Source organism: Megalobrama amblycephala, linkage group LG9 (genome assembly GCF_018812025.1).
Source record: "Megalobrama amblycephala isolate DHTTF-2021 linkage group LG9, ASM1881202v1, whole genome shotgun sequence".
NCBI classification, from domain to species: Eukaryota; Metazoa; Chordata; class Actinopteri; order Cypriniformes; family Xenocyprididae; genus Megalobrama; species Megalobrama amblycephala.
The window spans coordinates 23685893-23701233 of NC_063052.1; positions in this window are offsets into that span (position 1 = coordinate 23685893).

The following is a 15341-nucleotide window of genomic DNA, read 5'->3' on the forward strand; positions in this document are numbered from 1 at the left end:
TGGTCTAAGTGGAGGCTATTACAAGCCTACTACCTCAAACAGACACGTGGCAGGGCCTGTGGCAGTGTAAATCTGTAAGAATATGTGAGCAAACTATGATCAGTTGAACAGCATTGTACAAACAACTGCTAACTAGAAGGAGGCCGAGTATATAAGGCCTACAATCCGAGTTATATGCAATATAGCTGTTAATAAGATCACCAAAAAGGGAGCTGAATAGATACCAACTTTCCTCAAAAAGTGGTTCTAACTACCCTGAGTATGCAATCCAACAGGTGATGCACTCAGTGACACAAATAAACCTCTTAACTGGGGAATATTAGTCACCATATACTCAAATAGAGGCCACTATAATAACATAATAACAGGCCCTTTTGGAACAGCAAAAGGGCCTGTTATTATGAGAGCAGGTGCTAACCTGTGGCAGCATAAATAAGCTCACATACAAATGTAGGGCAAAAGTCTAGAACTCAAAGTAACACAAACTTTGACATACATGCTGTTTTGAAAGGAAAAACACTCTCTGTACAGATTCTCAAATCTGTTCTAAGCCCTAGAGGACGGGAGCTAAAAACTAGCAACGTCAACTCAAACTTGATAAATACAAACATCAAGTGTCTCAGAAGAAAATCATTTCCTTTAGTATGAAAGTTCTAGAAAGTGGGGCCTAGCACATACCTGCATAACTTATCTACGTGAAGATAAGGGCCTACCACCTGAGAAACAGCATCAGGGAGTCAAAAACAGTCTACAACCTAGCTGTTAAACTCACAATTGCACCTACACAAGCAAGGGGATAATTGGGCATACGGCCTAAACAACTCCCTCAGGAGGAAGCCAGAACTAGGAACTACACATCCTGAAAGAATATTAAATACATATGGGGTTAATTCCATACACCACACATCACCTAGCTCTAGCCTGGCCACTAAGCTATAGGCCTATTTACTACAACAGGCACCATAACAAAGCCTGATCTCCAATTCCAAATCTCATGATGAGCAAAATAAAGCGAAGCTCAAAGCTAAAATGTCAGGTGGCCAGTTAGGGCCACCATAGACATAGATAAACTGAAGTAATGAGTGCCAACTCAGACTATACTGATATTCTCATATATAGAGAAAAAACTAAGCGGCAGCCATTTTGTGGCCTGCTCAGTCAGTCTCAACACTCCAGTTCTGAAACAAGGTCGAACATTTAAATAATTAAATCAGACCTTGTCTTACCTTCCTGTGGCTCGAAGACCAAAGACTCCTCCTTTACTTGTTTTAATGGGAAGGATGAAATCCACGATTCTAGAAGCCCAAAGAACCCTTTCACTATCAAGCCAGAAGGTGGGCCTTCAGAAAAAAATTTCATTATGGGCTCGGCCATCAGCCTGACTGTTCAAAGGTGTCGTCCTGAACATGCAAAGTGATTAAAAATGCCCGGGAGGCTGAGGAAGAGGGGCGAAGGCAGATGTAGAATTACCTTCGCCAAGAGGGGGGATCAATCAGCGGCGTTGCTGTCGCCGGTGATTGATCAGCTCCCTTAAGTCCATCTTCCTCTTCCTCGTATCCCGCCGCTTCTGCGACTTACTCCGAGGAGGAGGCACTTGAGCGGTGACACTAGATTTCTGGCCCTGCCTCTGAGCCTAGGCTCGAGAAGGGCCAGGGCCTCTCGGCTGTCTGGGCCCAGGATCGGACCTGAGCGGTATGCAGTTTTTGTATGCTGCTGAGCGCGCCTTCGCTTCCATGAACTTTCCGACAACCATCTCAATGGAGCCGCCGAAAAGTTCAGTTGGCGAAACCGGGGCATCGAGGAGAGAGCCCTTCTCTTTCTCCCCGATGTCCGCCATGTTCAGCCATAGATGCATCTCTGTGGCCACCATGGCTGCCTTCAATCTCCCAATCGAGGTGGCCATCTGTTTGGTGGCCCGGAGAGTGAGATCTGTGGTGCGGCGCAGCTCAGCCACCGCATCAGGGGACAAACCTTGCCCCTGATCCAGGTCCTTCAGCAGATCAGCCTGGTAGGCTTGCAACACCGCCATAGTGTGTAAAGCTGTGCCAGCCTGACCTGCAGCAGCATATGCTCTGCCGTTCAGATGAGATGTCACTTTAAGGGGTCTGGACGGCAGAACCGGAGCTTTAAGTGTCGGTGCACTGCCCGTGACGAGATAGTTGGCAAATGTCTCGTCAATGGGCGGCATCGACACATACCCATGCTGGCCCAATCCCTCCACATCAACGAAATTCCCCTGCTGATGTGGATGAATTCTGGCCGAGTATGGGTTCTTCCATGCCTTCTTGATCTCTACATGAAGATATGGAAGGAATGGAAGGCTCACTGGAGTTACGGGGTTGTTGTCAGAAAGAAACTGTTCGTCTAACCTGCCGCGAACGGCCTCCTACCCACGGCAGCTGCAGCCTGCCGGCAGCGCATTCCACAACTTCCAGTAACTCAGCATATGCTTTGCAGGGAGGCTTGGAGAAAGTCGCAACTCCTTCTTCCTCCACTGCCATCTCCTGCTCACGGGGGCTAGCAGCCAGAAGAACACTCGCTCCCGGATCCGATGATGTCAGTGATAAGACATCATCGTCATCCAGGAGCTCATCCCTGCCAGCCGCCACCGGAGGTTGAGAGACTGTAACACCCCTCTCAAACTTGGCGGCGAGCTCCACCTGCAATCCCCATGAGTACAGCCACCGCTCTGCCTCAGCATGAGCAGGGTCGGACCCTCCAGGTGCAGATGTTGACACCTTTTCCCTCGAGAAGAGGGCCAGGCAGGAACAGAGCGTTTTCATAGGAAAACACACACAACTCTCACAGACAACGCCCTCAAGCACTCTCCGTGCGTGTTCTTCTCCCAGACAGTGTACGCATTTACACTTCCTAAAACATTTCTCTTTGTCCTCAGACATTTTAGAAAATGTACTCACAAGTAACCGGTAGTTATACATGACAGTGGCAAGACACAGACAGTCCCGAAAGACGATGAGATAATGACTGCTTCCCCAGGCGCGCCTTTTATACTTCCGGGTCGCGCCGTATGACGTTATAGGCTGTCGCTGGCCAATAGGCATTGGAGTTATTGGATAGTTGGCTTTCAGACACCGAGTCACGTGACGTTCCCCATAGCGTTTGCAAATGCAGAGTAGAAGTTCCCTTTCGAAAGGGAACAGGCTTTATTGACATTGCACTCTTAGCAGTAGCACTTGTGCAATTCTATATATCCGTTTTCAGTGGTTCTCAAACTTTTTAGAGTGTCATACTCCATGAGGGATTTAACATCCTTCAGCATACCACCTCTTTTCCACTTAGACTGCAGTTATACCTTTTCCATCATAGAAAAAAAGGTCGTCAACGAACATTTTTCATCATAGTTTTCGTTAACGAAATTAACACTGCCTCACATGACCTGACTCCACATGGAATTGCTTGCTTTGAACCACAGACACAAAATTACTGTAGACTAAAAGATTAAAAAAATAAAATTAAATTAAATTAAAATATGGATGATAATAAACAAAAGGAAAACAAAGTTTTCCGACATTGCACATGAAAAGCACAAACCTGATTAAGCTGAAGAGCTTGAATAAAGCAGAATATACAAATTGTTAGTAAAAACAATGTAATGCCTTACACCTGTACTTCTTTCTGAACCAACTGTTTATAGACAGCTGAGGTAAATGAGTTTGCAAACCTTGCGTTTCGTTCTTGAGATCTCTGTTAGCTACTTGTGGACAGATATTGGCATGAAAATGAGTCATGATTTGATCCGCTTCCCATCCTCCTCTGGAGTTTTCACTCAAGCATTCCCTTTGTGTATGTAGCCGCATCCCTTTATTATTATATCAAAAGCCTGATTAATTGAAGGCCCTTTGGAAACTCAAACACAATTGACTGTCATTTATTTTATTAAAAACAAGCATCAGCCTCTGATTGTTGCCCAAATCCTACGCAAGCCCTTTAGCTGCCTGTCAGGTCAAACTTATTCAAGTTGGGGGGTAATTCATCATAATGACACAGTGATTGTGATTTGGGATTCAACCTATTCACTGGTGGTAATGGAAAGCTGAAGTACAGCTGAGGCATTAAAGGCAATGTAGTATCCTGAAACTGTACTATTACATGTAACCCCTTTCTGAAACCTCTATAGACTTTTAATGCTGTTATATAGATGACAGGATTAGACACACATGAATGATTGACTTCAGAGCTAGAAGCATTTCTATTAAATTGTTGTTGTTCTTTATGTGCAGTTATTAAAAGTACAATGACGGAATCTTCTGTTTTGCTTATGAAACATTTGTTATGCTTATGCTGGCCTCACACCAAATAAGTAGTGCAATATCTTTCATTAGCCGGAGGCTTCAGTCAATATCATTGACTTCCTGCACCTTTAAAGACGACTTAACTCTCTTAACACATCGTAGTATAATGGTTTTAATTAGCGCTTTCAGACAGCATCCTAACAATATATAAAATATAAATAGGGAAAATGAAAAAATATATACATTCAGACACTGCAGAAAGAGGAAAACCTGTAATGTGTTTTGTTTGGGTGGTGAAGCTCAGCATTATTAAATATTCATACATTGATAGATAGGGATACTTTATGAATCCCCTAAGGCAAACTCATGTATCCTCTCAGCAGCAGGGAAAAAAAGAGCTATTTTCATTGCTGAAATTTTGTCATTTCACTAGCTCAACTCAAAGAAATAAAGGTTCTGTAAAGTGATGCCATATAGAAGAACCTTTTTTAGCTGCCTAAAGAACCTTTCAGTGAACATACAAACTAATGCATGATGCTGCGTTCAATAATTTTGCTAATGCAAAAACTGTGCAGGCACAAGTATCATTCTACTTGTGCTGCGCTAGCTTCAGACAGCTTCAGATTGTACAACATAACTGCATGTCAAATATGAACAGGTCTTATACATTTACCCAAAATCACAGACTTGAATGTAATGTAATCTACTCAATATATTTTAACTGAAATAACTAAAAAAGATATTAAGTTCAACTAAAAATATATTTTTAAAATTAAGATAAATGCATTTTCAATGCAGAGTCAATACTCTGCTTACCAAAAATACAGCAGATATTCAAGCAGCCTCGCAGGGACCTGATTTGATAATTGTCAATCTATCCACTCTTTACCTTTACGGCTCTTTGCAATGCCGATGAGGATGAGGACAGGTGCCTCTTTCAGCACAGCCCAGCTGGCACTTCAGTCCTAATTCATCCTGCTTCAAGTGTTATTGGCCAAGCTAGAGGTAAATCATACAATCAAACACTGCAAAATAGGATGCCATTTCTTATACAGCACCCTACACAAAGATAATTACAGTAACCTCTTTGTAATACTGTGGTGTTCCCATTGGATCAAACAGGTGATTGGAGACAAAAGTGAACTAAATTAGTTTGTTCCCCTTAACAATGCAGATTTCATTATCATAAGTATGCACTTTAAACATTTAAAAGTTATAGATGAACAAAGCACAGCTGCTATCCCAGCTAACAAAAATGAACATTCCCATTAAGTTATGAACACATTATTTCTAGATGTTTTTTAAAAGTTCAAAACTTCCAGTTTTTTTATGTATTAAAGGGTTAGTTAGATTGTTAGATACCACCCTAGATATCCCTAATAAACATTCATCAACTCGCACAACAGTTGTGGTAAACGGAAGCTCAAGCATGTTCACTTGACATGTGAGAACCAATAATGTTCATTCTCGTGTGTTATGCAGCATGTTTGAGCTTCCACAAGAACCAATAAGATTTGTTCTTGTGCTTTGAACAAGTGCGACTGAGCTCCTGTTTGTATTCGCTGATCAATGTTTATATGTGAATAAAAGCTTAAAAAAAGGACCTTCTGACTCAGAGACGGGGCACCTTATGGTACCCGCATCCAGACCTTTGGAAACTTTATGTCTGGTCCCTGGACAGGAAGCGGAGGTTCTAAGTGATCTACCCCAGCCGGTTGTAGACACCATCACTTCTGCAAGAACTCCTTCCACAAGGAACCTCTATGCTCTGAAGTGGAACCTGTTCACCAGGAGAACCCCCGGACTTGCTCGATCAGGTCAGTGCTTTCCTTCCTGCAAGAAGGGTAGGAACGAAGGCTGTCTCCCTCCACCCTTAAGGTATATGTCGCCGCCATTGCTGCACATCACGACACAGTTGATGGTAAGTCCCTAGGGAAGCATGACTTGATTGTCAGGTTCCTGAGGGGGGCTTGGAGACTGAATCCGCCCTGCCTGCCCTCTATACCCTCTTGGCACTTATCCCTGGTGCTTACTGCTCTCCGGGGACCTCCCCTCAAGCCTTTGCAGTCAGTTGAGTTAAAAGCTCTGTCCCTTAAGACAGTACTTCTGGTTGCATTGGCCTCCATCAAGAGGGTAGGGGACCTGCACGCATTTTCGGTTGACGAATCGTGCCTGGAGCCCGGATATGTGCCCAAGTTTCCTGCCACTTCCTTTAGAGACCAGGTAGTGAACCTGCAAGTGCTGCCCTTGGAGGAGGCAGACCCAGCCCTGTCCTGTCCACGATTTGCGCCTGTACAAGGACAGAACGCGAAGCTTCAGGACTTTAGACCAGCTCTTCCTCTGTTACGGAGGCCAGCAGAAGGGAAAGGCTGTCTCCAAGCAGATGATGGCCCACTGGATACTGGACGTTATCGCCTTGGCTTATCAGTCCCAAGGCGTGCCTTGCCTGCTCAGGTTGAGAGCTCACTCTACTAGAGGAGTTGCTTCTTTGTGGGCGCTGGCGCACGGCGCCTCGCTGACAGATATATGTAGAGCTGTGGGCTGGGTGACACCTGTATGTAACCCTCATTACCCCGAAGGAGGGAACGGAGACGTACGTCCCGTCACCACAGCTCTTGTGCCTCCACTGAGTGAAGGCACGTGACGCAAATCTCGCACGCCAATGTTCATTGGCTCATTTAGTTTACACTCATTGGTTCACTTCTGCTGTACGGCTCCATTCCCTCCTTCAGGGAACGAGGTTACATACATAATGAGTAGGGGTGTAACGATTTATCGTAGTACGATATTTCGCGATGCAAACATGTTACGATATGCATCGTAGAGTGATGGCGATACTTTTACGATATGACGGCAGTTTAATCTTATTGGTTGAGCTGCCGACGTGACCTACTCTGCAAGGTGGCAGTGAGAGAAGCCGGTTGTCACCGCATATAAATGGTGTGTCTCAATCAGCTCTCTAGTTCAGTAAGTGTTTCGGGCACACATTGAATCTTGCAAGCAGGTTTAAACGTTTCTCATGTCAGTCTCTTGCATGGTCGCGTGAGAAAAGTCGTGGCTTTCTTTCACCACAGTGCACAGCAACAGCTGTGCTCACAGAAAAGCAAAAGACACTTGCGATGCTTTGCTTTAAGAAGTTCTGTGGGGCCGTTCACATATTGTGTCTTTTCCGCGTGCAAGTCAGTTATTTTTTTCAAATGTAGCCGCGCGGCAGGCACGCTCATAATGGGATCAACGCGGTCACGACGCGCATGCAATTCTCAACTTTTCAGAATGCTGCAAGCGCACCGCAGGTCGTGTGACAAGAATCAACCGATCAGCTATGGCCTTTCCGTAACAAAACATCAAAAGCTCACCCGAACAGCTGATCATAGCTGTACATGGTGGTTTTTATATCTTATCTCCATCAATATATATCGTAGTAAAACTAATGCAAGGGCTAGAAATCATTTATCCTTTGCAGAAACATCCTGATCCTCTTGGAGAGCTCAGTTCATGGTTGCATAGCAACGACCGACGCCACGGGAGCGCAAGCACTTTGGAAAGAAGGAGAAGCGGTGCGGCCGCGCCTTCCACGCGTTTTTAGACGCGATATGTGAACGGCCCCTATTCATAATTCTAAGTTCATGTTAAATTTAACATTTTTTTTCAGTGACAGACAGCCCTATTCAACTGTTAATTCGAATACTGTGATCTTGTATGTACAACAAGGAAAATTATTGAAATTTGGTCATGTTTTTCGAATAAATCTTGTTTGAATTTCAGTTTCATTTTGTTCAAAATATCGTGATACGTATCGTATCGTGAACTCCGTATCGAGATACGTACCGTATCGTGACCTGAGCGTATCGTTACACCCCTAGAATAAGTACAATGTAACTTTGTCACCTTAAAAAAAGTGTAACCTAAGAATGTTTTCTCTCAATGTTATGAGAACATTCATCTAGTACAAATTACATTGTAAGGACGTTCCATGGACATTGTTAGAACATTTTATGATAACATAATGAAAACATTCAGCAAATATTAATAACATAATAAGAACATTCCAAAAATGTCATTCTAAGAATGTTTTCTCTCAACATTATGAGAATATTGATCAAGTACAAATAACATCATAGGGACGTTCCAAGAACGTTGTTCTATGTGCATTTTCTCCAAACATTACGAGAATGTATATTAACTATTAACAACGTTATAAGAACGTTCCATAAATATTATTTTAAGAACATTCTATCCTAACATTTACATAAATTTTAAAGAACGTTAAAGTTATGGGAACGTTCCCTATTAGCTGGGATGGAGAATCATGGAATCTGCAGGGTGCCTTAACAAAAATGTGATGTGATTTTCTCTCGTTCAAATCACAGTTGAATTGTAAAGGTGACAGATGCAAATAAAAATGTGCATTCATTTAGTTGTGAATTATTTAGTGTTTACCAAAGGACACTGTGTATGGTTTATCACTGTGACATCTGGCAGTGTGTGAGTTTTATTGTAACATTGTTCTCTTTTTACCTTGATTCTTCAGATACTTGAGAGTTGCTGTAGATAAAATAGTTAAATATGGCACTAGCGACTCCTAGGTTAAGGGATCAATTTCCAGTGATCACACAAACTAACCTATACCACATGCAATGTACAGTTTTGGATAAAAGCATCTGCTAAGTGAATAACTTTCTTTTTGTTTACTGACGTCTCCACAGCTTTTCATTCACTTAAAAGCATCAAATGGCTTGAGGAGCATAGTTTTCTTTCCTGGAATATCAATATCCTCAATATCACTGTCATAAACAAAGCCTTTTTTTATTTAACAGCCATTGACATTATTTGTTAATTGACATTATTTGTTAATTGCTGATGCTAGTCAGAAGTAGATGGTACTGAGGGAAAGGCTTTCCCTACAGAGCATTTGATTGGACATATTTATTGAGAGTGCAGTAGTCACCAATATTTTGGTCAATTTATGCTAAAAAGCGAAGACTGTGCATGCTAAATCTGATTAGCTAGAAGTTCATTTAAGTTTTAGGAGTACACTACACTATACATGTTCTCAAAGCGAACAGACATGAGCTACAATTTTTTTTTATTATTATTGTTTCATAAAGTCTTGCACGAGAGATAAGACTTGGTCTCCTTCCTTTCCAGCTAACATCTGTAAGTAACATGGACATTTTACTTGGTCTTTTCTGGTCTGAAATGTGGTTATTAAGTGTCATTAATTGACATCCCCCCCAGCATGTAATTACAGACAGTGAGAGGGGCAGCAGCAAAAAGAGAAACAGCTTTAAATTACTCATTTATGTGTGCAGTGAAAAGTTTAGCCGTCTTGTAAGAAGCATAGATTTACATAGGTCATCCTCAATTACTTTGGAATGATCTTTGGTAATGGCGCTGGTTTCATTTCTTTCCAGAAGACTGTGAGGTGAGCACAATTACATTTGCCATTTAACCTCCTAGCCCTCCATTTAGAGTTGACCCTGTCATGACAGACACCAATCAGAATAAAACATGATAAGCATCAGTTAATGTGACAGGAATGTGGGTAATTTTTTCAACCAAGACCGTTTGAAGTTAGATTGAATGTTATGCACAGCAGATGGTTTGACATGACTCATTGCAAAACTTTTTGGCAAGATTATTATTTTATTATATATTATTATTTTTAGGACATTTATTCATTTGTTCAATATTATTACACAGTATATTGTATTATTGTGAAATATTACGATTTGAAATAACTTTTATTTCAATATTTTTTTAAATGTAAATTATTCAGTGATTTTTTTTTTTCAAATATTACTTTTCAGTGTCTTTCTTGGGTCCTTCTTGGGTTCTTCCTTATAATGTTAAAAAAAAGTTGTGCTGCTTAACATTTTTGTGGACACAGTGATACTTTGAGATTCTTTGATGAATAGAAAGTTAACAAGAATAGAATTTATTGGAAACAGAAATTATTTGTTAGATTATAGATTTCTGTCATTTTGATTAGTTTTAAGAGTTTTGATCAGCATCCATGTCTTTGTTGAATAAAATTATTAATTTCTTTAAAAAAAAAAAAAATTCTGAATGGTATACTTGCAATCAAAATTAATTATTGAACCACAAGACATTCTGATTTTGTGAACAAAAACACTTAGAAAGTTTATTAATCCACATTTGAGTAATTCTGAGAACCTAAAGTTAAGTTACTGTTTAAATGATCAAATTGGCTCTAAACATCCATATACAAAATTATTTAGCCCCCCAATTCAAGTTTTGTAGAGAATCCTTTACTGTTTATAACCTCAAATAAACATTTCGTGTAAATGCTTGCAAGCTTCCGACACTCTCTACTGGAATCTTAGGCCATTCCTTGTGTGCAAAAGCTTCCAGCTCACTGATATTTCTTGGTTTCCATGCTGCCATTGCTTTCTTCAAATCTCACCAAAGGTTTTTGAGGAAATTTAAATCTGGAGACTGAGCACTCATTCCATGACCAATCTCTAAACCAAGCTTTGATAGATTTGGATGTAGGGATCATTGTTCTGCTGAAACGTCTAATGATTCAGTTATTGAAGGCATCACAATCTTTGCCAAAAATGGTCTGATACTTCAAAGAATCAATGGTGCCTGTGGCAGGATGTAGCAGACTCAAGAGAGATGGATAAGTGATAACACAGTGCTTTATTTGAGCAAATTCCAAACACAGGTGAAGTAATGACAATACAGCGATGATCAAGGCAGATATTAAACTTCAGTTCATAGGTTTGGCAAGTGAAGATTGTGATCTTCAACAGGTGATTAAATCCACATACAGAACTTTTAGTTACCATTTAGCAGGCTGAAAAGTAATCAAAGTCTTGATGATTGTGTAACGCTTTCTATCTGGCTAATAACTTGTAGATTTAATAAATAATTAACTTGTTATATGCCAATCTATGGACCAGCGTCTCAGAAGGACGGATTCGCTACTTGGAAAGATGCAACAACAACAGTGAACAGACTTGAAGAATAATTTGGTTGAACACACAATGTGTATTTGTTTGACTGCATTCAAAAGGTAAGTTGAATCAATGTGAAATAATGAAAAAAAAGAAGAAAGAAAAAAATATATATTTTCACAATTGAAAATATTGTTTCTGAATTTTCCTATCAATCTTTTGTTTTCACAGGTTTCGTGAGCTTTTCCCTTGATTGTCAACAAGGTAAGTACTTTGTTCACTTTAACTCAGTGTTCGTTTCACCCAAAAAATTAGTGTTCAAGTATCAAAACCCAAACAACATATCACTTGTCAACACAGAAAATTGACACTTCTCAATGAAATAAAATAATGTCCTTTGATCTCAAAACCCTCAATTTCTCAGTCTTTCAAGAAAAACAGTTCTTCAAATGGTCCATAGAAGTACAAATGTCTTTTCTTTGTCGATGAGGAACATCTCCATCCAAAACAGAAAAAAAGAAGAGTTATTCGATTTCCTACCATTCGCAGAGTTCAGAAAAACTTTTGTTTCCACAGAAAATCCAAGAACAAACTCAAGGGAGGCTCGCCAGTCCAAACCCTCCTCAAAACCACTGGAAGGCCGGGACAAATCCAGAATACAGGCATCGGAACATCTCGTCACATCAGACAGGACAGCAATCCAATTTGGAAAAGGACAGAACAAGAAAAAACAAACAAAAAAACAAAAACAAACAAAAAAACCTGACCAAGGAGATCTTTAAACTCACAGAAAATTCCAGAATGGAGCGGTTACAGCGCGTCCGATTTAAACCCTTTTCTTTAACATCAATCCATCGATAAAACACATCCAGAAGATTATTTCTGTGTTTCTGTTCCCCGGAGCGTCAGCAAACACCGCGCTCATCAGCATCTATGCGCGATAGAGAGAGCTGCCTCTGACTCCACGAGCAAACCTCGTGCAAAATCCAGAAACTAATTTCTCCGCTGCGCCACATTCTGCGCTCTCATTGGCTCATGTTGTATTAAAAACTACTCTCTATTGGTCACATTAATAACCAAGTAAAAATATATGTTTATATAAATTTAATATTTTCTTTTATAATAGCACTTATTTTTAAGTAGTTCTCAATAGTTTTGTTTATATATTAGTATGTTTTTATATTAATAACTTTATTTCTATATTACTCTGGTAACCTTGGTTACACTTGCACTTATGAGGTGCAGGCACAGGTGAGGAACAAGAGGGATGCTGGGAAATAGTTGGCTACGGTGACTGGGCTGGTGATGGGAGTTCATGACAGCCGGTCACATGGTCCAAATTTTCCTGCTACAGCAAAGTACCCCCATACAAGACTAACTCACCTACTCAAGGTGCTACTCAATGTCAGCATGCATGGACTAAATGTATCCATGTGTCAAAACTAAAACTAATTAAGTGTTGTTATAGAGTTTCCAAAAGCTTAATTGTGTTTTAACACAATTTTGTACCATACTAGTAAAGTGATTTAAAAACATGTGTGAAATGCAGAGCAAAAATTCCAAGTATGGGACACCATGCTTGGTCACAAGTCACGTCACTTTCACTTTCTTTAGAAAATCGCCTGTCAAGTTTATAATATATATAACATCAGCCAAATTGCCAAAATTAAGAAAAAATCAGTGAAGAATAGAAAATTATTGAAAATATTCAAATCAGGAATGTCATAGTCAGAATGCATAGTTTGTGAATAAAAATGTCCATCAAAACCAACACGATGAATGATGTTCACTAACCCGGCTAAGCTTTCAGTTGTATTTGTGTTTATTCTCTTTAATATACAGTATTTCACTCAGTTCCCTAATCACTCCGATTCAATTTCAGCGAGTGAAGAACAGAAGAATTTATAATTGAGTGCATTATGTATAATGCACGTTATCGTCTCTGACAGACAACATGTCGAAGCCGCTCATGCCGCCATTTTCTCCCTTTTCTCAGAAAGCAATGACGCATTCAAAACATCCAGTAGTGTGGGTTTTCCAGGAAATGCGTGTACTCACTGCACTGCTTCTCGTAAATAGCCTACTACCATTGTGCCTGTTATTTTTTGACAGACATCGATGTTGTGATATTCAAATTATGTGGATTTGAAAACAGATGGATCGTTAAGGTAATAATTATTTATTTCTTAGCCGGCAAGTATTCAATGAAAATTGATGCCAATGAGTGTTCTGTTGATGTTTTTAGTTGTAATATTCCAACCGCTGCAAATTTTTGACAGACGTGATAACATACGTAAGGGGTGAACTATGTTTGATTTTTGGGTAAAAAAATGCTGGAGACGTTCAAAAGGTTTCATGGCTTAAATAAATTACATGTTACTCAGAGACTGACATGTTTGGCTTGTCAACTGTCGCAAATTCATTAACTTTTGAAAATCAAGTTCATTTTTTACCAGGAAAGGAGTGGTTTTGAAACACAAAGTTGTTTTAATTGTCTCTTATAACAAAAATCTTTTATTAAACCCATGAAAATGCAGATCCTGTTGTAAATAACAGTGATTTTTTTTTATTTTTATAAAAAACCCTGTTGTTCCATTATTACCTCTTAAGCATGTTCCCTTTCAGTCGGTCACGTTCGACGTACGTCAGTAGTGACCGACGAATTGGGATATCGCTTAGAGAGCCCTATCAGCTTCGTGTGAACTAAAACAAGCCAATGGAATTGGCGTGCGATATTTGCATAATGCGCACCGCCCCCGACAGGTGTATATAAATAGGAAGCGGATGCAATCGCACTCTGTCTTTCGCTTCGGAGCCATACACTGGTGTCCTGCTTCAGACTTTGTTTAAACTGAAACTAAAACTGCCTCAGAAGAGGATTAACAGCGCGCTGTTCGTGTTGGTAGTGAAGGCACTCCAGCGAGGTCGCGAGCTTCTGAGGAGCCGAGCTATAAGCTCTCAACTGCTGTTGTAACAGCAACACTCTAAAAGTGTGTGTGCGTGTTGCGATTTGGGCCGGTTCCTCGGTGTGTTCAGGGAGTGGTGTACCTGAGCGCATCGCGTCACTCCCTGTGTGCTTCAGCACAAGTGAGCTGATCTTTCCCCTTCTAAAAGAGCTTTACAGACGAACCCTGACAGTATGTCATTTCGTCTGTGCGTTACTGGGTGCGGTCGTTCCCTGGTCCCTGCTGATGGGCACAATCGCTGCATCTCGTGTTTGGGCGTTCAGCACGCTGAAGCAGCTTTTGTGGATGGTTCATGTTCCCATTGCGGGAATATGACTATCGCGGTGCTGAGGTCTAGACTCTCCTTCCTGAGGTCTCAGGAAGCGGGGGTCCCCTCTCCTATGCCCCGTTCGACCGTTTTTTCCGGCCCGGGCCGGAATGACGGTTCGGCGGTGTATGGGAAGGGTGACCTGAGGATTACGGTCAGGGCTTCCCCGCCGAGCGGAAACGCTCCGCGGGCCCCTGCCGCCTCATCAGCACCGCAACCCGTCGTGCCGCCGTTGGTTTCCGCTGGGCCCTCTACGGACTGTCCAGCCGTTACCTTTGGTGCGCCTGCGGCGGACCGGATGTCGATCTCTGCATCGGAAGGTGAGCCAGGGTCCTCGGGGGAGGAAGATCCGGACGCGCTGCCGCCCTCCGGGACGGTAGCGGTGGCCGAGTCGGATCCCGAGTTGACGGCTGTGCTTTCCCGGGCCGCCTTGTGTGTCGGGCTCGAGTGGAACCCTCCACCCTGTCCCGGCCCATCTCGGCTGGATGATTGGTACTTGGGGGGGGTCGCGCTGGTCATGTCCAGCGTCCCGCCCCAATGCCATTCTTCCCGGAAGTGCACGATGAGGTGACCAGGTCTTGGCAAACACCGTATAGTGCTCGTGCAAGGCCCGGTCCCTCGTCCGCCTTCACCTCCCTGGATGGCGGGGAAGCCAGGGGGTATGCGAGGATCCCGCCAGTCGAGCAGTCCGTTGCGATGCAGCTGTGTCCAACGGCCACTGGCTGGCGTGGTGAGCCGCGTCTCCCGTCCCGGGCCTGTAAGTTCTCAGCCGGTCTGACTGAGAAGGCTTACAGCGCCTGTGGGCAGGCTGCCTCAGCCCTGCACGCGATGGCCCTTTTGCAGGTTTACCAGGCAAAAGCGCTGTCGGAGATGCCCCAGGAAGGGCCTGACC